Source organism: Aquarana catesbeiana, linkage group LG03, assembly GCF_042186555.1.
Source record: "Aquarana catesbeiana isolate 2022-GZ linkage group LG03, ASM4218655v1, whole genome shotgun sequence".
Taxonomy (NCBI): Eukaryota; Metazoa; Chordata; class Amphibia; order Anura; family Ranidae; genus Aquarana; species Aquarana catesbeiana.
In genome coordinates this window covers 660241088-660264552 of record NC_133326.1, presented here as the reverse complement: position 1 = coordinate 660264552, position 23465 = coordinate 660241088, and the positions used below count along the sequence as shown (strand labels likewise).

The 23465-nt window shown below is 48.3% G+C and overlaps 2 long non-coding RNA genes across 4 annotated transcripts in view; one reads left to right on the top strand and one right to left on the bottom strand.

Annotated features, from left to right (window-relative positions):
* LOC141133413 (uncharacterized) overlaps positions 1-23465 on the bottom strand; it is a 1430344-nt gene that overhangs the window by 33051 nt on the left and 1373828 nt on the right. The window lies entirely within an intron of this gene.
* Positions 1736-4384, top strand: LOC141133412 (uncharacterized). Its single transcript, XR_012243064.1, has 3 exons — positions 1736-2430; positions 2600-3221; positions 3390-4384. It is a non-coding gene; the product is annotated as an uncharacterized lncRNA (long non-coding RNA).

The following is a 23465-nucleotide window of genomic DNA, read 5'->3' as shown; positions in this document are numbered from 1 at the left end:
TAGGAAGCTGGTACAGGGGGGATGAAGATGGTGGGGTGGTAGGAAGCTGGCAGTAGAGTACAGGGGGGGGGGGGATAGGAAGCTGGCAGAGGAGTACAGGGGGATGAATATGACGGGATGGGGAGGTAGAAAGCTGGCAGAGGGATACAGAGAGATTAAGATGACAGGGGTGGGGTGGTAGGAAGCTGGTGGCAGAGGGGTACCGGGGGATGAAGATGACAGGGGTGGGGTGGTAGGAAGCTGGTACAGGGGGGATGAAGACGGTGGGGTGGTAGGAAGCTGGCAGTAGAGTACGGGGGGGGGATAGGAAGCTGACAGAGGAGTACAGGGGGGAAGATGACAGGGGTGGGGTGGTAGGAAGCTGGTACAGGGGGGATGAAGATGGTGGGGTGATAGGAAGCTGGCAGTAGAGTACAGGGGGGGGGGATAGGAAGCTGGCAGAGGAGTACAGGGGGGAAGATGACAGGGGTGGGGTGGTAGGAAGCTGGCAGAGGAGTGCAGGGGGATGAAGATAATGGATGGGGTGGTAGGAAGAGCGGTATAGGGAATCTGGTAAAGGGGGATGAAGATGACAGGGGGTGGGGTGGTAGGAAGCTGGCAGTGGACTACAGGGGGGATGAAGATGACACGGGATGGGGAGATAGAAAGCTGGCAGAGGGATACAGAGAGATTAAGATGACAGGGGTGGGGTGGTAGGAATCTGGTGGCAGAGGGGTACCGGGGGATGAAGATGACAGGGGTGGGGTGGTAGTAAGCTGGCAGAGGGGTACAGGGGGATGAATATGACGGGATGGGGAGGTAGAAAGCTGGCAGAGGGATACAGAGAGATTAAGATGACAGGGGTGGGGTGGTAGGAAGCTGGTGGCAGAGGGGTACCGGGGGATGAAGATGACAGGGGTGGGGTGGTAGGAAGCTGGTACAGGGGGGATGAAGATGGTGGGGTGGTAGGAAGCTGGCAGTAGAGTACGGGGGGGGGGGATAGGAAGCTGGCAGAGGAGTACAGGGGGGAAGATGACAGGGGTGGGGTGGTAGGAAGCTGGCAGAGGAGTGCAGGGGGATGAAGATGATGGATGGGGTGGTAGGAAGAGCGGTATAGGGAATCTGGTAAAGGGGGATGAAGATGACAGGGGGTGGGGTGGTAGGAAGCTGGCAGTGGACTACAGGGGGGATGAAGATGGCGGGTGGGAGGAAGCTGGCAGAGGGGTGCAGGGGGGGGAAGATGACAGGGGGATGATGATGATGACGGGGTGGGATGGTGGCAGAGGGGTACAGGGGGATGAAGATGATGGATGGGGTGGTAGGAAGCTGGCAGAGCGGTATAGGGAATCTGGTAAAGGGGTATGAGGATGACAGGGGGTGGGGTGGTAGTAAGCTGGCAGAGGGGTACAGGGGGGATGATGATGACAGGGGGTAGGGTGGTGGGATGCCAGGCACAGGGAGATGATTAGGATAATAATGACAGGGGGTCAGTGGATGGCCTCATATGCCGGGTGGGATACATATCATCAGGGCTGGGTGTGGGGGGGTTGTCAGTATTGATTTTTGGGGCGCCCTCCTCGGTCTGGGGGTGAAGTCTTGCTGTACCTTGAGGCTCCCTGATGATCTCCTCTCTGACAAGTCCTCCTCTGCAGACGGTCCATCCTGCAGAGCGGATCGGAGAGGTATTATTATTATTATCTGAGCTCCCAGCTCTGCACATGGCAGGAGATGAGAGCAGAGCCCGGCAGAAGGGGAGGAGTTGGGGGAGGGGAGAACACGGAGCCGTCCACTGACCCTGAGAGCTCGGACGGTGCAGTGCTGAGTAGTCAGTCTGATACCGGAGGGGGAAAACTATAAAAACGCCGGTGCTGGGGACACCGACCGGGGACATTCCCTCCATGTCAGGGATAGTAAGCAGCCGGCGAGGCCTTAAGCGACCGTCTAATTAGAGAGCCGCCTCTGGTGACAACCCGAGCTCGGTGTCCTCCTGAGTCCGCTCTCCTCACACGGAACCGGAAGATAGTGGCTGCCATCACTTACACACGTGGCTGCCATCACTTACACACGTGACTTACACACGTGGCTGCCATCCCTTACCCACGTGATCGCCTTCCCTGCCCCACCGTCTCCATGGAGACCCAGCTCTGGAACCGTTATTTCTGCCAGACAGCCTCGATGACGTCACAGCGCAGCAAAGCCTATAAATAGCAGAGCAGGGCAGTAGCCGTTAGTCGTGTTCTGTGCGTCGAGGGAGGAAGTACCATTTCTGCTCTCTCCTCCTTGTCCATGTTCTATTCTCATCTGATTCTAATCTGTTATGAACCAAACCCCATCCGGACTGTATATCACCATTTCTGATAACTAATGGAGTTTATTCATTTTAAATAATAGAAATAGAAAGCTCCAGATTTGGGTATATGTGGGGACAAGACATCGCCTTGGCTGCACTATGTATGTATATATCCTAAATTAACTTCTCAGTTTAAACCAAGCAATTCCATTGCAGGGGCATTATAACAAAAACAAACTCCATGCAGATCTTCTATCAATCTGTTTAATGGAGTGATGTCATTGAAAAGATGGGACTTTAATGGTGCTTTTTTTATGGGTCTTTTCACAGGTACTGTTTTAATATCCCAAGTGGGTTAAAAACACTTACAGGATGGAGGAATAGAACAGGCACATCATGGAAGTTGTAAAAAACAGCATTGGAAGGGGTCACAGCGGAGGGAAGTCTTCAGAATGATGGATGTGTGACTCACTGGATCTATCACAGTCCGCAGCAGGATGAGACGCTGGAACGCTGTTGGAGCCGGCGTCATCAGCGCGGAGAGGAGAAGGACCCAGAAGTGATGTCAAATGCTGAGAGACTCTGTAACCAGCCTGGACCGCAGAGCGGAGGATGTGAGGTCATAAGAAAGGGACGCGTTTCGGAACTCTGGACGGTTCCTTTGTCAACCTCTGAATGCAGCTTATGAGTTGCCATGCCGCCTGCCACCAGATGCAGTTTGACACTTGTCAACAGATGCAGCTTGTCAATTGCCACGTCCCCTGCCACTAGATGCAGCTTTTCAACAGAAGCAGATTGTCACGTTCAACAGATGCAGCTTATGAGTTGCCATGTCGCCTGCCACCAGATGCAGTTTGACACTCGTCGACAATTATTCATTTTGAATAAGAGAAAAAGAAAGCTCCAGATTTGGGTATATGAAGGGGACAAGACATCGCCTTGGCTGCACTATGTATGTATCTATCCTAAATTAACTTTTCAGTTTAAACCAAGCAAATCCATTGCAGGGGCATTATAACAAAAACAAACTCCATGCAGATCTTCTATCAATCTGTTTAATGGAGTGATGTCATTGAAAAGATGGGACTTTAATGGTGCTTTTTTATGGGTCTTTTCACAGGTAATTTGTCGGGGCGATGGATGGTGTTGGCAATTCCATTATCACTGCACCATAGTTGATATAGTGTCAGAATGATTGAAGCGCATTATTTCTATTCATTGTCAACCTCTGGTTTGTCAACCTCTGGATGCAGCTTATGAGTTGCCATGTCGTCTGCCACCAGATGCAGTTTGACACTCATCAACAGATGCAGCTTGTCAATTGCCACGTCACCTGCCACCAGATGCAGCTTGTCAACAGAAGCAGATTGTCACTTTCAACAGATTCTTAGATTGTAAGCTCTATGAGCAGGGACCTCTGATTCCTAGTGTATTAAAATGTATTGTATTTGTACTGTCTACCCTCAAGTTGTAAAGCGCTAGGTAAACTGTTGGCACTATATAAATCCTGTATAATAATAATAATAACAAATTCAGCTTATGAGTTGCCACGTCACCTGCCACCAGATGCAGCTTGTTAACAGAAGCAGATTGTCACTTTCAACAGATTCTTAGATTGTAAGCTCTAAGGAGCAGGGACCTTTGATTCCTACTGTATTAAAATGTATTTTATTTGTACTGTCTACCCTCAAGTTGTAAAGCGCTACGTAAACTGTTGGCACTATATAAATGCTGTATAATAATAATAATAACAAATGCAGCTTATGAGTTGCCACGTCACCTGCCACCAGATGCAGCTTGTCAACAGAAGCAGCTTGTCACTTGTCAACAGATGCAGCTTGGTGGAGGAGTACGAGGCACCCTCAGTTCCTCAATACTTTGGGGTGGAGGTGTAGCAGGGCATCCTCAGTGCCTCGATACTTTAACGTGGAGAGGTAGGAGGGCATCCTCAGATCCTTAATACCTTGGAATGGAGAGTTAGGAGGGCACCCTCAGTTTCTCAATACTTTGGGGTAGAGGGGTAGGAGGGCATCCTCAGTGCCTTGATACTTTAACGTGGAGAGGTAGGAGGGCATTCTCAGTTCCTTAATACCTTGGAGTGGAGAGTTAGGAGGGCATCCTCAGTTCCTCAATACTTTGGGGTAGGAGGGCACCCTCAGTTTCTCAATACTTTGGGGTAGAGGGGTAGGAGGGCATCCTCAGTGCCTTGATACTTTAACGTGGAGAGGTAGGAGGGCATTCTCAGTTCCTTAATACCTTGGAGTGGAGAGTTAGGAGGACATCCACAGTTCCTCAATACTTTGGGGTTGAGGGGTAGGACGGCTTCCATAGTGCCGTATTATTTGGGGTGGATAGGTAGGAGGACATCCTCAGTTCCTTAATACCTTGGAGTGGAGAGTTAGGAGGGCATCCTCAGTTCCTCAATACTTTGGGGTAGGAGGGCACCCTCAGTTTCTCAATACTTTGGGGTAGAGGGGTAGGAGGGCATCCTCAGTGCCTTGATACTTTAACGTGGAGAGGTAGGAGGGCATTCTCAGTTCCTTAATACCTTGGAGTGGAGAGTTAGGAGGGCATCCTCAGTTCCTCAATACTTTGGGGTTGAGGGGTAGGACGGCTTCCATAGTGCCGTATTATTTGGGATGGATAGGTAGGAGGACATCCTCAGTTCCCTAATACCTTGGGGTAGAGAGTTAGGAGGGCTTCCTCAGTGCCTCAGTACTTTGGGGTAGGAGGGCACCCTCAGTTTCTCAATACTTTGGGGTAGAGGGGTAGGAGGGCATCCTCAGTGCCTTGATACTTTAACATGGAGAGGTAGGAGGGTATTCTCAGTTCCTTAATACCTTGGAGTGGAGAGTTAGGAGGGCATCCTCAGTTCCTCAATACTTTGGGGTTGAGGGGTAGGACGGCTTCCATAGTGCCGTATTATTTGGGGTGGATAGGTAGGAGGACATCCTCAGTTCCTTAATACCTTTGGGTAGAGAGTTAGGAGGGCTTCCTCAGTGCCTCAATACTTTGGGGTAGGAGGGCACCCTCAGTTTCTCAATACCTTGGGGTAGAGGGGTAGGAGGGCATCCTCAGTGCCTTGATACTTTAACGTGGAGAGGTAGGAGGGCATTCTCAGTTCCTTAATACCTTGGAGTGGAGAGTTAGGAGGGCATCCTCAGTTCCTCAATACTTTGGGGTAGGAGGGCACCCTCAGTTTCTCAATACTTTGGGGTAGAGGGGTAGGAGGGCATCCTCAGTGCCTTGATACTTTAACGTGGAGAGGTAGGAGGGCATTCTCAGTTCCTTAATACCTTGGAGTGGAGAGGTAGGAGGGCATCCTCAGTTCCTCAATACTTTGGGGTTGAGGGGTAGGACGGCTTCCATAGTGCCGTATTATTTGGGATGGATAGGTAGGAGGACATCCTCAGTTCCCTAATACCTTGGGGTAGAGAGTTAGGAGGGCTTCCTCAGTGCCTCAATACTTTGGGGTAGGAGGGCACCCTCAGTTTCTCAATACTTTGGGGTAGAGGGGTAGGAGGGCATCCTCAGTGCCTTGATACTTTAACATGGAGAGGTAGGAGGGCATTCTCAGTTCCTTAATACCTTGGAGTGGAGAGTTAGGAGGGCATCCTCAGTTCCTCAATACTTTGGGGTTGAGGGGTAGGACGGCTTCCATAGTGCCGTATTATTTGGGGTGGATAGGTAGGAGGACATCCTCAGTTCCTTAATACCTTGGGGTAGAGAGTTAGGAGGGCTTCCTCAGTGCCTCAATACTTTGGGGTAGGAGGGCACCCTCAGTTTCTCAATACCTTGGGGTAGAGGGGTAGGAGGGCATCCTCAGTGCCTTGATACTTTAACATGGAGAGGTAGGAGGGCATTCTCAGTTCCTTAATACCTTGGAGTGGAGAGTTAGGAGGGCATCCTCAGTTCCTCAATACTTTGGGGTAGGAGGGCACCCTCAGTTTCTCAATACTTTGGGGTAGAGGGGTAGGAGGGCATCCTCAGTGCCTTGATACTTTAACGTGGAGAGGTAGGAGGGCATTCTCAGTTCCTTAATACCTTGGAGTGGAGAGTTAGGAGGGCATCCTCAGTTCCTCAATACTTTGGGGTTGAGGGGTAGGACGGCTTCCATAGTGCCGTATTATTTGGGGTGGATAGGTAGGAGGACATCCTCAGTTCCTTAATACTTTGGGGTAGAGAGTTAGGAGGGCTTCCTCAGTGCCTCAATACTTTGGGGTAGGAGGGCACCCTCAGTTTCTCAATACTTTGGGGTAGAGGGGTAGGAGGGCATCCTCAGTGCCTTGATACTTTAACGTGGAGAGGTAGGAGGGCATTCTCAGTTCCTTAATACCTTGGAGTGGAGAGTTAGGAGGGCATCCTCAGTTCCTCAATACTTTGGGGTAGGAGGGCACCCTCAGTTTCTCAATACTTTGGGGTAGAGGGGTAGGAGGGCATCCTCAGTGCCTTGATACTTTAACGTGGAGAGGTAGGAGGGCATTCTCAGTTCCTTAATACCTTGGAGTGGAGAGTTAGGAGGGCATCCTCAGTTCCTCAATACTTTGGGGTAGGAGGGCACCCTCAGTTTCTCAATACTTTGGGGTAGAGGGGTAGGAGGGCATCCTCAGTGCCTTGATACTTTAACGTGGAGAGGTAGGAGGGCATTCTCAGTTCCTTAATACCTTGGAGTGGAGAGTTAGGAGGGCATCCTCAGTTCCTCAATACTTTGGGGTTGAGGGGTAGGACGGCTTCCATAGTGCCGTATTATTTGGGGTGGATAGGTAGGAGGACATCCTCAGTTCCTTAATACTTTGGGGTAGAGAGTTAGGAGGGCTTCCTCAGTGCCTCAATACTTTGGGGTAGGAGGGCACCCTCAGTTTCTCAATACTTTGGGGTAGAGGGGTAGGAGGGCATCCTCAGTGCCTTGATACTTTAACGTGGAGAGGTAGGAGGGCATTCTCAGTTCCTTAATACCTTGGAGTGGAGAGTTAGGAGGGCATCCTCAGTTCCTCAATACTTTGGGGTAGGAGGGCACCCTCAATTTCTCAATACTTTGGGGTAGAGGGGTAGGAGGGCATCCTCAGTGCATTGATACTTTAACGTGGAGAGGTAGGAGGGCATTCTCAGTTCCTTAATACCTTGGAGTGGAGAGTTAGGAGGGCATCCTCAGTTCCTCAATACTTTGGGGTTGAGGGGTAGGACGGCTTCCATAGTGCCGTATTATTTGGGATGGATAGGTAGGAGGACATCCTCAGTTCCTTAATACCTTGGGGTAGAGAGTTAGGAGGGCTTCCTCAGTGCCTCAATACTTTGGGGTAGGAGGGCACCCTCAGTTTCTCAATACTTTGGGGTAGAGTTGTAGGAGGACATCCTCAGTGCCTTGATACTTTAAAGTGGAGAGTTAGGAGGGCATTCTCAGTTCCTTAATACCTTGGAGTGGAGAGTTAGGAGGACATCCTCAGTTCCTCAATACTTTGGGGTAGGAGGGCACCCTCAGTTTCTCAATACTTTTGGGGTAGAGGGGTAGGAGGGCATCCTCAGTGCCTTGATACTTTAACGTGGAGGGGTAGGAGGGCATTCTCAGTTCCTTAATACCTTGGAGTGGAGAGTTAGGAGGGCATCCTCAGTTCCTCAATACTTTGGGGTTGAGGGGTAGGACGGCTTCCATAGTGCCGTATTATTTGGGGTGGATAGGTAGGAGGACATCCTCAGTTCCTTAATACCTTGGGGTAGAGAGTTAGGAGGGCTTCCTCAGTGCCTCAATACTTTGGGGTAGGAGGGCACCCTCAGTTTCTCATTACTTTGGGGTAGAGGGGTAGGAGGGCATCCTCAGTGCCTTGATACTTTAACGTGGAGAGGTAGGAGGGCATTCTCAGTTCCTTAATACCTTGGAGTGGAGAGTTAGGAGGGCATCCTCAGTTCCTCAATACTTTGGGGTAGGAGGGCACCCTCAGTTTCTCAATACTTTGGGGTAGAGGGGTAGGAGGGCATCCTCAGTGCCTTGATACTTTAACGTGGAGAGGTAGGAGGGCATTCTCAGTTCCTTAATACCTTGGAGTGGAGAATTAGGAGGACATCCTCAGTTCCTCAATGCTTTGGGGTTGAGGGGTAGGACGGCTTCCATAGTGCCGTATTATTTGGGGTGGATAGGTAGGAGGACATCCTCAGTTCCTTAATACCTTGGAGTGGAGAGTTAGGAGGGCATCCTCAGTTCCTCAATACTTTGGGGTAGGAGGGCACCCTCAGTTTCTCAATACTTTGGGGTAGAGGGGTAGGAGTGCATCCTCAGTGCCTTGATACTTTAACGTGGAGAGGTAGGAGGGCATTCTCAGTTCCTTAATATCTTGGAGTGGAGAGTTAGGAGGGCATCCTCAGTTCCTCAATACTTTGGGGTAGGAGGGCACCCTCAGTTTCTCAATACTTTGGGGTAGAGGGGTAGGAGGGCATCCTCAGTGCCTTGATACTTTAACGTGGAGAGGTAGGAGGGCATTCTCAGTTCCTTAATAGCTTGGAGTGGAGAGTTAGGAGGGCATCCTCAGCTCCTCAATACTTTGGGGTAGTAGGGCACCCTCAGTTTCTCAATACTTTGGGGTAGAGGGGTAGGAGGGCATCCTCAGTGCCTTGATACTTTAACGTGGAGAGGTAGGAGGGCATTCTCAGTTCCTTAATACCTTGGAGTGGAGAGTTAGGAGGGCATCCTCAGTTCCTCAATACTTTGGGGTTGAGGGGTAGGACGGCTTCCATAGTGCCGTATTATTTGGGGTGGATAGGTAGGAGGACATCCTCAGTTCCTTAATACCTTGGGGTAGAGAGATAGGAGGGCTTCCTCAGTGCCTCAATACTTTGGGGTAGGAGGGCACCCTCAGTTTCTCAATACTTTGGGGTAGAGGGGTAGGAGGGCATCCTCAGTGCCTTGATACTTTAACATGGAGAGGTAGGAGGGCATTCTCAGTTCCTTAATACCTTGGAGTGGAGAGTTAGGAGGGCATCCTCAGTTCCTCAATACTTTGGGGTAGGAGGGCACCCTCAGTTTCTCAATACTTTGGGGTAGAGGGGTAGGAGGGCATCCTCAGTGCCTTGATACTTTAACGTGGAGAGGTAGGAGGGCATTCTCAGTTCCTTAATACCTTGGAGTGGAGAGTTAGGAGGGCATCCTCAGTTCCTCAATACTTTGGGGTTGAGGGGTAGGACGGCTTCCATAGTGCCGTATTATTTGGGGTGGATAGGTAGGAGGACATCCTCAGTTCCTTAATACCTTGGGGTAGAGAGTTAGGAGGGCTTCCTCAGTGCCTCAATACTTTGGGGTAGGAGGGCACCCTCAGTTTCTCAATACTTTGGGGTAGAGGGGTAGGAGGGCATCCTCAGTGCCTTGATACTTTAACGTGGAGAGGTAGGAGGGCATTCTCAGTTCCTTAATACCTTGGAGTGGAGAGTTAGGAGGGCATCCTCAGTTCCTCAATACTTTGGGGTAGGAGGGCACCCTCAGTTTCTCAATACTTTGGGGTAGAGGGGTAGGAGGGCATCCTCAGTGCCTTGATACTTTAACGTGGAGAGGTAGGAGGGCATTCTCAGTTCCTTAATACCTTGGAGTGGAGAGTTAGGAGGGCATCCTCAGTTCCTCAATACTTTGGGGTTGAGGGGTAGGACGGCTTCCATAGTGCCGTATTATTTGGGATGGATAGGTAGGAGGACATCCTCAGTTCCTTAATACCTTGGGGTAGAGAGTTAGGAGGGCTTCCTCAGTGCCTCAATACTTTGGGGTAGGAGGGCACCCTCAGTTTCTCAATACTTTGGGGTAGAGGGGTAGGAGGACATCCTCAGTGCCTTGATACTTTAAAGTGGAGAGGTAGGAGGGCATTCTCAGTTCCTTAATACCTTGGAGTGGAGAGTTAGGAGGACATCCTCAGTTCCTCAATACTTTGGGGTAGGAGGGCACCCTCAGTTTCTCAATACTTTGGGGTAGAGGGGTAGGAGGGCATCCTCAGTGCCTTGATACTTTAACGTGGAGGGGTAGCAGGACATTCTCAGTTCCTTAATACCTTGGAGTGGAGAGTTAGGAGGGCATCCTCAGTTCCTCAATACTTTGGGGTTGAGGGGTAGGACGGCTTCCATAGTGCCGTATTATTTGGGGTAGATAGGTAGGAGGACATCCTCAGTTCCTTAATACCTTGGGGTAGAGAGTTAGGAGGGCTTCCTCAGTGCCTCAATACTTTGGGGTAGGAGGGCACCCTCAGTTTCTCATTACTTTGGGGTAGAGGGGTAGGAGGGCATCCTCAGTGCCTTGATACTTTAACGTGGAGAGGTAGGAGGGCATTCTCAGTTCCTTAATACCTTGGAGTGGAGAGTTAGGAGGGCATCCTCAGTTCCTCAATACTTTGGGGTAGGAGGGCACCCTCAGTTTCTCAATACTTTGGGGTAGAGGGGTAGGAGGGCATCCTCAGTGCCTTGATACTTTAACGTGGAGAGGTAGGAGGGCATTCTCAGTTCCTTAATACCTTGGAGTGGAGAGTTAGGAGGGCATCCTCAGTTCCTCAATACTTTGGGGTAGGAGGGCACCCTCAGTTTCTCAATACTTTGGGGTAGAGGGGTAGGAGGGCATCCTCAGTGTCTTGATACCTTAGCGTGGAGAGGTAGGAGGACATCTTCAGTTCCTAAATACCTTGGAGTGGAGTGTTAGGAGAGCATTCTCAGTGCCTCAATACTTTGGCGTGGAGGGGTAGGAGGACATCCTCAGTTCCTTAATACCTTGGAGTTTAGAGTTAGGAGGGCATCCTCAGTTCCTCAATACTTTGGGGTAGGAGGGCACCCTCAGTTTCTCAATACTTTGGGGTAGAGGGGTAGGAGGGCATCCTCAGTGCCTTGATACTTTAACGTGGAGAGTTAGGAGGGCATCCTCAGTTCCTCAATACTTTGGGGTAGGAGGGCACCCTCAGTTTCTCAATACTTTGGGGTAGAGGGGTAGGAGGGCATCCTCAGTGCCTTGATACTTTAACGTGGAGAGGTAGGAGGGCATTCTCAGTTCCTTAATACCTTGGAGTGGAGAGTTAGGAGGGCATCCTCAGTTCCTCAATACTTTGGCGTGGAGGGGTAGGAGGACATCCTCAGTTCCTTAATACCTTGGAGTTTAGAGTTAGGAGGGCATCCTCAGTTCCTCAATACTTTGGGGTAGGAGGGCACCCTCAGTTTCTCAATACTTTGGGGTAGAGGGGTAGGAGGGCATCCTCAGTGCCTTGATACTTTAACGTGGAGAGTTAGGAGGGCTTCCTCAGTGCCTCAATACTTTGGGGTAGGAGGGCACCCTCAGTTTCTCAATACTTTGGGGTAGAGGGGTAGGAGGGCATCCTCAGTGCCTTGATACTTTAACGTGGAGAGGTAGGAGGGCATTCTCAGTTCCTTAATACCTTGGAGTGGAGAGTTAGGAGGGCATCCTCAGTTCCTCAATACTTTGGGGTTGAGGGGTAGGACGGCTTCCATAGTGCCGTATTATTTGGGATGGATAGGTAGGAGGACATCCTCAGTTCCTTAATACCTTGGGGTAGAGAGTTAGGAGGGCTTCCTCAGTGCCTCAATACTTTGGGGTAGGAGGGCACCCTCAGTTTCTCAATACTTTGGGGTAGAGGGGTAGGAGGGCATCCTCAGTGCCTTGATACTTTAATGTGGAGAGGTAGGAGTGCATTCTCAGTTCCTTAATACCTTGGAGTGGAGAGTTAGGAGGGCATCCTCATTTCCTCAATACTTTGGGGTTGAGGGGTAGGACGGCTTCCATAGTGCCGTATTATTGGGGTGGATAGGTAGGAGGACATCCTCAGTTCCTTAATACCTTGGAGTGGAGAGTTAGGAGGGCATCCTCAGTTCCTCAATACTTTGGGGTAGGAGGGCACCCTCAGTTTCTCAATACTTTGGGGTAGAGGGGTAGGAGGGCATCCTCAGTGCCTTGATACTTTAACGTGGAGGGGTAGCAGGACATTCTCAGTTCCTTAATACCTTGGAGTGGAGAGTTAGGAGGGCATCCTCAGTTCCTCAATACTTTGGGGTTGAGGGGTAGGACGGCTTCCATAGTGCCGTATTATTTGGGGTAGATAGGTAGGAGGACATCCTCAGTTCCTTAATACCTTGGGGTAGAGAGTTAGGAGGGCTTCCTCGGTGCCTCAATACTTTGGGGTAGGAGGGCACCCTCAGTTTCTCATTACTTTGGGGTAGAGGGGTAGGAGGGCATCCTCGGTGCCTTGATACTTTAACGTGGAGAGGTAGGAGGGCATTCTCAGTTCCTTAATACCTTGGAGTGGAGAGTTAGGAGGGCATCCTCAGTTCCTCAATACTTTGGGGTAGGAGGGCACCCTCAGTTTCTCAATACTTTGGGGTAGAGGGGTAGGAGGGCATCCTCAGTGCCTTGATACTTTAACGTGGAGAGGTAGGAGGGCATTCTCAGTTCCTTAATACCTTGGAGTGGAGAGTTAGGAGGGCATCCTCAGTTCCTCAATACTTTGGGGTTGAGGGGTAGGACGGCTTCCATAGTGCCTGTAAGGAGATTCCATAATACATTGCATTATGATTGATTATTGATTTTACCCTGAGGATATATGTTCAGGTTTTGCTTATTTGCTTAATGATTAGAGAAATATCTTGGTATATGATTAGAGAAATATCTTGGTGTATTTTAGTGAATATGACAGACTGAATCTTATGACAAGTATTACTTAATGACTGAATTATCTCACCCTGTCTGTCTATCCCTGTCTGATGCTTTCATCTTAGGAAACATCTGTCTGTGGTTTTTATCTCTGTACACTGTTGCTGGGTATGAGAAGGCCAACAGCAGCTAAAATTAGTTTTTTTTAGGAAGTTGTGGTTGGCCAACTCATGGTCAAAAGACGATGACAGAAAGTAAGGAATCAATGACCTATTAACTTGAACTAAAGGGGTCAACATTTTAATATTTAAGATCACAAGATGAAGACATTACCAAAATCACAAGATTAAGAAATTACCGAATAATATGCTAATGAACATTTATGTGTATCATTTTGATTGGCCCCCAAATTGGGGCAGAGTCTTGTAAAGACAGCATAAAACAGCGAATCCTAAAATAAAGAATTGTAATCATTTCAGCATACCTAGTGTGTGTATGTGTTATTGATTAACCGCCGGCGAGGACCTCCACTGAGCCATCTCCAAGAGCCTAGGCCACAAAGAGAAGACGAAGCACCTAACAGTTTTGGTACCAGAAGTGGGGTGTTTTGAACAGGTAAGTCATTTTTAACTCCTTTTTACCTATTTTTGGTAACTGGTGTTGATGCTTGCCTTGTTCAAATAACCTTGTATATCCACCCACTTACATAACTGTGCCTTCGCAACGGGCTAGGCTGGCCCCTTGGAGGGTTAAAGAAGGGCTCGCAGGTTTTTTGGTTTTTTATAGTCTGACTAGGTTGGTCTGACTGCTGTGTTGAGTAGATATATGTGTGTTTAAAACTCGGGAAGTATAGAATACGCCCGTAGTATAAGGAGTGGCTAAGTGGACGCCCAATTTTTGGGGAAAATATTGAAAAGTGCACTTATTATACTTATTATAACATGTTCATATAATGTAACTTTATTTTGCCGCTGTATATATAAGATTTTGCTTGTTTTTTCTTTTAGGTACCACCGTAAGTATTTAGAGTGTATAGAGAATTAGAGAATTAGAGATAAGTGTATGATATATGTGTATGACAACTGAATGTAAAGTACTGTATTGATTTAGAGGATTTTTTTGTTAAAGTATTACACATATATGCACTAAATGAACCACATAGAAGAAGATAAAGATTGGGTATCTTTTTGGAAAGGTATGGGGAATCATTGGTCTACTATATACAAGGGTTCATCTGCACTTCAGGAACTTGTCCTAGCAAAACAGGGACCGAAGGAAAAGTTCTATGAATTTTGTACCCGGGTATATGGTCTGTGGAAAGCAGTAGATAACGCCAACCCCCAGTTGTTCACCACCACCATTATGGCTGGTGGCGATACGAAGGTGACACAGTTGCTTAAATTCACTAATCCAAAGTGGGCAGAACAACCCCCCGATGAATTTATGAAGGATGCTAGGTCACGAGAAACATCAGGGGTATTTGAGCAGAAGGGTGGCATTTTTCCCTCCCTGACACCAACCCAGACTCTGCCAACTGGTGGGACTCCGCCCACCCACATAATGACAATGCAACCTTATCCACCAATGCAATCTTATCCCCCAGATCAGGGTTACCCACCAGACCAGGGGTGCTTTAACTGTGGGGAACTGGGGCACTGGAAGTCCCAATGTCCCTACAGAATTAGAACAAACGCCCAAAGAGGAAGGGGTAGGAATCTTAACACCACCCCCCGTCGCCTTCAGGATATCAGGTATCCTCACCCACCACAACCCCAACCACCCCAACCACAACCCCTATACCAGCCTCAGCCTAACAGGCCACCCCCACGCATTCCGATGCAGTGGCCATCCGCTCGGCGGACGCCACAATAGGGATGCCAAGAGTACGTCCCGTCCCTCAGCCTTGTGTGTTACAATCCATCGTGGAAAAGTCTTCCGCAGGTACTATTGCGGGTAGACAATCACCTGATATGTCTATTGTTGGATTCAGGGGCTACATTCAGTAGTTTGAATGATGCCATATATTACACACCACAAATGCGTCCAGACGCTGAAGTACAATATCACAAGCAGTACCCCCTGCCACTTGAAAAAATTGAAGGCATCACACCATTAATCAATGATTACATAGCAAAAGGGATTCTGAAACACATTATAAGCCCCTGGAATACACCAATCTACCCTGTGAAAAAGGCAAATGGGGAGTGGAGGCTTGTACAGGACCTAAGGGCCGTGAACAAGCAGGTTATACCTCTGCCACCTTTGGTAGCAGATATTTCTTTCATTTTTTTGAAAATACCTGCTGATTCCCTTTGCTACACAGTAGTAGACCTGGCGAATGCATTTTTTAGCATCCCGATCGATGATGGGGTATTGCCCATGTTTTCATTCTCATGGGGGAGGGGAAAGCAGTTGACCTGGTCAAGATTACCTCAGGGGTATGTGGACAGTCCAGCAGCCTTCTCCATGGTCCTTAATGAGACAATTAAGTCATGGACTGCTGAGCGCGGGTCGGTACTAATACAGTATGTGGACGACTTGCTCCTGTGCAGTCGATCTGCTGAAGATTGTGCGGTCGATTCCACATCTCTGTTACATCACCTGGCCAGGTCTGGCCACCTAGCATCGCGGAAGAAGATACAATGGTGTCAAAGTCAGGTAGAATACCTGGGATGCATTCTGAAGGAGGGAACCAGGCTGGTATCCCCCAAACGTGCCGCAGCCCTGCAGGCTCTCAGTCCTCCGAGAGACAAAGCAACTTTGCTCTCATTCTTGGGCGCAATCGTATATTGCCGCCAATGGATCCCAGATTGTTCATATTATGATGGCATTCTGAGGGAGGCTACCTTGTCCACCGCCCCAAAGACAGTAGATTGGACAACAGAAAGGCTCTGTGCTTTTCAGGCCTTGTTAAAAAGTCTGACTCAGGCCCCCGCCCTGGGATTGATAGAATATGGCAAGCCCTTTCAATTATACTGTGTGGTATCGGGAAATTCTTTTGCTGCGGTTTTGACACAGCAACATGGAACCGGGTACCGACCAGTCTCCTATCTCTCAAAAAAGTTGCCTACCCAAGTACAAGGGATGCCATCTTGTCTACAAAACCTTGCTGCTTGTGCTATGGCAGTTCAAGAGGCTAACAAATCAGTATTAGGCCATGAATTGACTCTCTACACTACTCATTCAGTAACTCACCTCCTGCAAAACATGAACACGCAGCATATGACAGCACAAAGGCTTAGTGGGTATGAGATCACACTTCTGAATACTGATAACCTCACTCTCAAACACGCACCACCAAGTAATCCCACTGTCCGTCTTTTGCACTCTTTGCTCAGGTTACCGCGAGACCCTGATCAGAAGCACAATTGTGTTGAACAGGTTGCAGCAATAACCAGCCCTCGCCCAGATCTCACTGACATTCCCCTACCAGGGGTACAGGACGTCTTCATAGACGGCAGTTGTACTCGCCCCTCTGATGCAACATTCCTGACAGGGTACGCCATTGTCCAACTCCCTGATGTGGTGTTGGAAGCAAAAGCCTTACCACCCTCCTCGGCACAGGTAGCAGAACTGGAGGCGCTCACAAGAGCTTGCATACTTTTCTCTGATGAGGAGGTAAACATCTACACAGATAGTAGGTACGCTTTTGGGGTCACGCATGACTATGGCGTAATCTGGGCGAATAGAGGATTTAAAACCGCTGACAACAAGCCAATCGCTAACTCTACACAAATTAAAGCACTCCTGCAAGCGATTCTTCTCCCAAAGAGGATAGCGGTCATCAAAGTAAAGGCACATTCATCAGATAACAGCAGAATTTCCAAAGGAAACGCGCTGGCAGACAGAGAAGCGAAAAAAGCCGCTGCCCTGTACACAGGTCAGCCAGCCCCCACAACAATGTTCTTCAAAGAACATTTTACATCACCCAACTTCAAAACCGTTGTGGCACAAATACAGGGATTAGCTACAGAAGAGGATGTTTCTTTTTGGGTCAAGGATGGCTTGACCAAGGACCAAGAAGGTCTTTGGTCAAAAGAGGGGAAGATATTGGGCATACCAGAATCAAGCAGTGTTCTCATACTTTCCTATCTCCATGGTCCAGGACATATAGGTACCACCGCCCTAACAAACATATACACAAAGTCTTTCTGCACGAACAACTTAAGTAAACAGGCAAAACTCCTCACCAGCAGTTGTCTGACCTGTGCACAAAACAATGTCCAAGGGAAAAATCATGGATTACATGGCCACCTGCCCCCACCCCTGGGTCCCCTAACAGATTTGCAAATAGACTTCACACACATGCCCAAACAAAAAGGCAATTTGAAATACCTTTGCGTGATCGTATGCAAATGGTCAGGTTGGGTTGAGGGTATTCCATGTACAGGTGAGACTGCCAAAATTGCTGCCAAATGCATACTGAACCATTGGGTTTGTAGGTTCGGAATACCAACGGCCATATGGTCAGACAGAGGGCCTGCCTTCAGCTCCTCTGTTACACAGACTTTAGCTAAGCTACTAGGCTTACAGTGGAAACTGCACATCCCTTACCACCCACAAAGTGCAGGAGTAGTGGAAAGAATGAATAGGAACATTAAAGACAAGTTAAAAAAGGCTACGGGGGGCACCATGAAAGGATGGTTGGATTACCTTCCTTCTGTCCTATTTCAGATCAGAACAACACCACATGCTAGAACAAAACTCTCGCCCTTTGAGATTTTGATGGGAGTTCCTGCAAACATAGAGCTGCCCCTCTTAGATCAAAACACTGACATTAACATCTATTCTCAACAGGAAATGTACGTGAAAAATCTGGTAAGTATGCTACAGGATATGAACGAACAAGTCTCTGTCACCTTTTCTCCTCTTTCAACAGAACCTACTCATCCCTTCATCCCAGGAGACAAAGTACTGGTGAAACAACTGGCACACAAAAAGAAGGTTGGACCCATTTTCTCTGGACCTTGGAAGATAGAGAAGGTTTCCAGAACTGCTGTACTGACCGATCTAGGAAACACCTGGATCCACGCCAGCCGGTTAAAGAAGTGTCCACAGCAACCCCAGACCCCTGACCCTCCTCCAGCACCCCAAGACTCCTCTGACCAGGAACAGCGACCAGATTTGAAGGACATTCAAGAAGGCATAAAACAAATCTCTCGGACCGACGAGACGAATCCCCCACCAACAGGAAGAAACAAGAAACAGAACTTTGTACACAGTACCTGACAAAATGATTTCCACCTTTGTGTCAGGAAAAACATTATGCTTCTGGACATGTCTGATTCTGATAGTATTCATACCTACTTGGTAGAATGACCATTTCGATGATATCGAATGGTCAAAGGGAGGATTGTAAGGAGATTCCATAATACATTGCATTATGATTGATTATTGATTTTACCCTGAGGATATATGTTCAGGTTTTGCTTATTTGCTTAATGATTAGAGAAATATCTTGGTATATGATTAGAGAAATATCTTGGTATATTTTAGTGAATATGACAGACTGAATCTTATGACAAGTATTACTTAATGACTGAATTATCTCACCCTGTCTGTCTATCCCTGTCTGATGCTTTCATCTTAGGAAACATCTGTCTGTGGTTTTTATCTCTGTACACTGTTGCTGGGTATGAGAAGGCCAACAGCAGCTAAAATTAGTTTTTTTTAGGAAGTTGTGGTTGGCCAACTCATGGTCAAAAGACGATGACAGAAAGTAAGGAATCAATGACCTATTAACTTGAACTAAAGGGGTCAACATTTTAATATTTAAGATCACAAGATGAAGACATTACCAAAATCACAAGATTAAGAAATTACCGAATAATATGCTAATGAACATTTATGTGTATCATTTTGATTGGCCCCCAAATTGGGGCAGAGTCTTGTAAAGACAGCATAAAACAGCGAATCCTAAAATAAAGAATTGTAATCATTTCAGCATACCTAGTGTGTGTATGTGTTATTGATTAACCGCCGGCGAGGACCTCCACTGAGCCATCTCCAAGAGCCTAGGCCACAAAGAGAAGACGAAGCACCTAACAGTGCCGTATTATTTGGGATGGATAGGTAGGAGGACATCCTCAGTTCCTTAATACCTTGGGGTAGAGAGTTAGGAGGGCTTCCTCAGTGCCTCAATACTTTGGGGTAGGAGGGCACCCTCAGTTTCTCCATACTTTGGGGTAGAGGGGTAGGAGGGCATCCTCAGTGCCTTGATACTTTAACATGGAGAGGTAGGAGGGCATTCTCAGTTCCTTAATACCTTGGAGTGGAGAGTTAGGAGGGCATCCTCAGTTCCTCAATACTTTGGGGTTGAGGGGTAGGACGGCTTCCATAGTACCATATTATTTGGGGTGGATAGGTAGGAGGACATCCTCAGTTCCTTAATACCTTGGGGTAGAGAGTTAGGAGGGCTTCCATAGTGCCGTAATATTTGGGATGGATAGGTAGGAGGACATCCTCAGTTCCTTAATACCTTGGGTAGAGAGTTAGGAGGGCTTCCTCAGTGCCTCAATACTTTGGGGTAGGAGGGCACCCTCAGTTTCTCAATACTTTGGGGTAGAGGGGTAGGAGGGCATCCTCAGTGCCTTGATACTTTAACATGGAGAGGTAGGAGGGCATTCTCAGTTCCTTAATACCTTGGAGTGGAGAGTAAGGAGGGCATCCTCAGTTCCTCAATACTTTGGGGTAGGAGGGCACCCTCAGTTTCTCAATACTTTGGGGTAGAGGGGTAGGAGGGCATCCTCAGTGCCTTGATACTTTAACATGGAGAGGTAGGAGGGCATTCTCAGTTCCTTAATACCTTGGAGTGGAGAGTTAGAAGGACATCCTCAGTTCCTCAATACTTTGGGGTTGAGGGGTAGGACGGCTTCCATAGTGCCGTATTATTTGGGGTGGATAGGTAGGAGGACATCCTCAGTTCCTTAATACCTTGGAGTGGAGAGTTAGGAGGGCATCCTCAGTTCCTCAATACTTTGGGGTAGGAGGGCACCCTCAGTTTCTCAATACTTTGGGGTAGAGGGGTAGGAGGGCATCCTCAGTGCCTTGATACTTTAACGTGGAGAGGTAGGAGGGCATTCTCAGTTCCTTAATACCTTGGAGTGGAGAGTTAGGAAGGCATCCTCAGTTCCTCAATACTTTGGGGTAGGAGGGCACCCTCAGTTTCTCAATACTTTGGGGTAGAGGGGTAGGAGGGCATCCTCAGTGCCTTGATACTTTAACGTGGAGAGGTAGGAGGGCATTCTCAGTTCCTTAATACCTTGGAGTGGAGAGTTAGGAGGGCATCCTCAGTTCCTCAATACTTTGGGGTTGAGGGGTAGGACGGCTTCCATAGTGCCGTATTATTTGGGATGGATAGGTAGGAGGACATCCTCAGTTCCTTAATACCTTGGGGTAGAGAGTTAGGAGGGCTTCCTCAGTGCCTCAATACTTTGGGGTAGGAGGGCACCCTCAGTTTCTCAATACTTTGGGGTAGAGGGGTAGGAGGGCATCCTCAGTGCCTTGATACTTTAACATGGAGAGGTAGGAGGGCATTCTCAGTTCCTTAATACCTTGGAGTGGAGAGTTAGGAGGGCATCCTCAGTTCCTCAATACTTTGGGGTAGGAGGGCACCCTCAGTTTCTCAATACTTTGGGGTAGAGGGGTAGGAGGGCATCCTCAGTGCCTTGATACTTTAACGTGGAGAGGTAGGAGGGCATTCTCAGTTCCTTAATACCTTGGAGTGGAGAGTTAGGAGGGCATCCTCAGTTCCTCAATACTTTGGGGTTGAGGGGTAGGACGGCTTCCATAGTGCCATATTATTGGGGGTGGATAGGTAGGAGGACTTCCTCAGTTCCTTAATACCTTGGGGTAGAGAGTTAGGAGGGCTTCCTCAGTGCCTCAATACTTTGGGGTAGGAGGGCACCCTCAGTTTCTCAATACTTTGGGGTAGAGGGGTAGGAGGGCATCCTCAGTGCCTTGATACTTTAACATGGAGAGGTAGGAGGGCATTCTCAGTTCCTTAATACCTTGGAGTGGAGAGTTAGGAGGGCATCCTCAGTTCCTCAATACTTTGGGGTAGGAGGGCACCCTCAGTTTCTCAATACTTTGGGGTAGAGGGGTAGGAGGGCATCCTCAGTGCCTTGATACTTTAACGTGGAGAGGTAGGAGGGCATTCTCAGTTCCTTAATACCTTGGAGTGGAGAGTTAGGAGGGCATCCTCAGTTCCTCAATACTTTGGGGTTGAGGGGTAGGACGGCTTCCATAGTACCGTATTATTTGGGGTGGATAGGTAGGAGGACATCCTCAGTTCCTTAATACCTTGGGGTAGAGAGTTAGGAGGGCTTCCTCAGTGCCTCAATACTTTGGGGTAGGAGGGCACCCTCAGTTTCTCAATACTTTGGGGTAGAGGGGTAGGAGGGCATCCTCAGTGCCTTGATACTTTAACGTGGAGAGGTAGGAGGGCATTCTCAGTTCCTTAATACCTTGGAGTGGAGAGTTAGGAGGGCATCCTCAGTTCCTCAATACTTTGGGGTAGGAGGGCACCCTCAGTTTCTCAATACTTTGGGGTAGAGGGGTAGGAGGGCATCCTCAGTGCCTTGATACTTTTTTTTTGAATCCTATCTTTTTTTATTTGGTTTTTCAATTTATACAATATACGTCATAACCAGTGTAGAGTACAAAAGACAAACAAAAAAACACATATTACAATAAATATTTCCCAGAATCACCATCAATTATAAATATATCTTACCCTACCTTTTTCCCCTTAAACCCTCCCCCCACCCCTGTTCACCCTCCCTTCTCCCCACCAGTTGCTAATTTTTAGAAATAGTTGAATCCTACGCTTGGTAATACTTCCTACCCCACTGAGAGTATTGTGCACATTACTTATTCCCTATTATCCATTTCCTCGTGCATAACTTCCTTTCCTCGATACGGTTTCAAATTTCCCTATTCTCTCCTTGACACCACCTACCCCAAATCCTAATAAACTTCTCATAGCTTCCCCTTCTAATATATATAGTCCTTTCTGTTCCCACTAGTACGTTCATGGTACTAATCCATTCTTCAGGGGTAGGGGGCATTGTTGACAGCCATGCTTTTGCGATCAGTTTCCTGGCCTGGTATAAGCATCGTATAATTGCTATTCTTATGTAGGCATCCCCCATATCCTCTTTGATTAGCCCCAGGACACAGACTTTAGCCTCGGGCTCCAGCCTTATCCCGGTCCTAACCTCTATGATGTTTAGGATCTCGGTCCAGTACCTCACTAGCTTCGGGCATCTCCACATAATGTGTATAAGATCGCCCGTATCTAGACATCTGGGGCATTTGTCGTCTGGTCTACGACCCATTCTATGCAGCCTCTTGGGAGTGTAGTAGGCTCTGTGCACAAGCAAGAGGTGCGAAGCCCGCTGCGACGGAGAGAGGGACACCAGCGGACCAAGCTCCAGTATTCTCCCCCACTGTTCTTCACTCAACTCCCCCACATCGGCCTCCCACCCCTCCCTTGCGCGCAAGAGTGGGGTCAGGCCAGTTGCCCTGTTCATTAGTTGGTCATAACTTACTGATATTAGCCCCTTCGGGCTATGTGCCCTTACCACCTTATTAAGAAGTGCTGCGCTACACCATTCCAGTGCATTGGTCTTAAATTGCTTGTCTAATGCGTGTCTAATCTGGAGATAACAGTAAAATGATTCCTTGGGGATAGGAAACTCCCTCCTTAGATCCACAAAAGATTTTAATATATTGCCAACATATAATTGTGCTAGCCTAGTTATTCCCGCCCTTTCCCAGATCCTATTTACTCCTATCGCCTGCATTTCTTGTAGCTGCCTATTCTGCCATATAGGTGTGAACTCCGTAGCCCCCTTATATCCCATTTCAGTCTTTACTAACCGCCAAACTTTTATGGCCAGTTTGTTTGTTGGGGATGGGCATCCTAATGCTCCGGCTTCCAATGCCCCTGCCAAGGATTTGTGCGGGCTCCCTGACAGCATGATTTTAACGCTGGAGTCCACTTCCCCCCCATGTTCACACCCACCCAGGTGCCTTGATACTTTAACGTGGAGAGGTAGGAGGGCATTCTCTGTTCCTTAATACCTTGGAGTGGAGAGTTAGGAGGGCATCCTCAGTTCCTCAATACTTTGGGGTTGAGGGGTAGGACGGCTTCCATAGTGCCGTATTATTTGGGATGGATAGGTAGGAGGACATCCTCAGTTCCTTAATACCTTGGGGTAGAGAGTTAGGAGGGCTTCCTCAGTGCCTCAATACTTTGGGGTAGGAGGGCACCCTCAGTTTCTCAATACTTTGGGGTAGAGGGGTAGGAGGGCATCCTCAGTGCCTTGATACTTTAACGTGGAGAGGTAGGAGGGCATTCTCAGTTCCTTAATACCTTGGAGTGGAGAGTTAGGAGGGCATCCTCAGTTCCTCAATACTTTGGGGTTGAGGGGTAGGACGGCTTCCAAAGTGCCGTATTATTTGGGGTGGATAGGTAGGAGGACATCCTCAGTTCCTTAATACCTTGGAGTGGAGAGTTAGGAGGGCATCCTCAGTTCCTCAATACTTTGGGGTAGGAGGGCACCCTCAGTTTCTCAATAC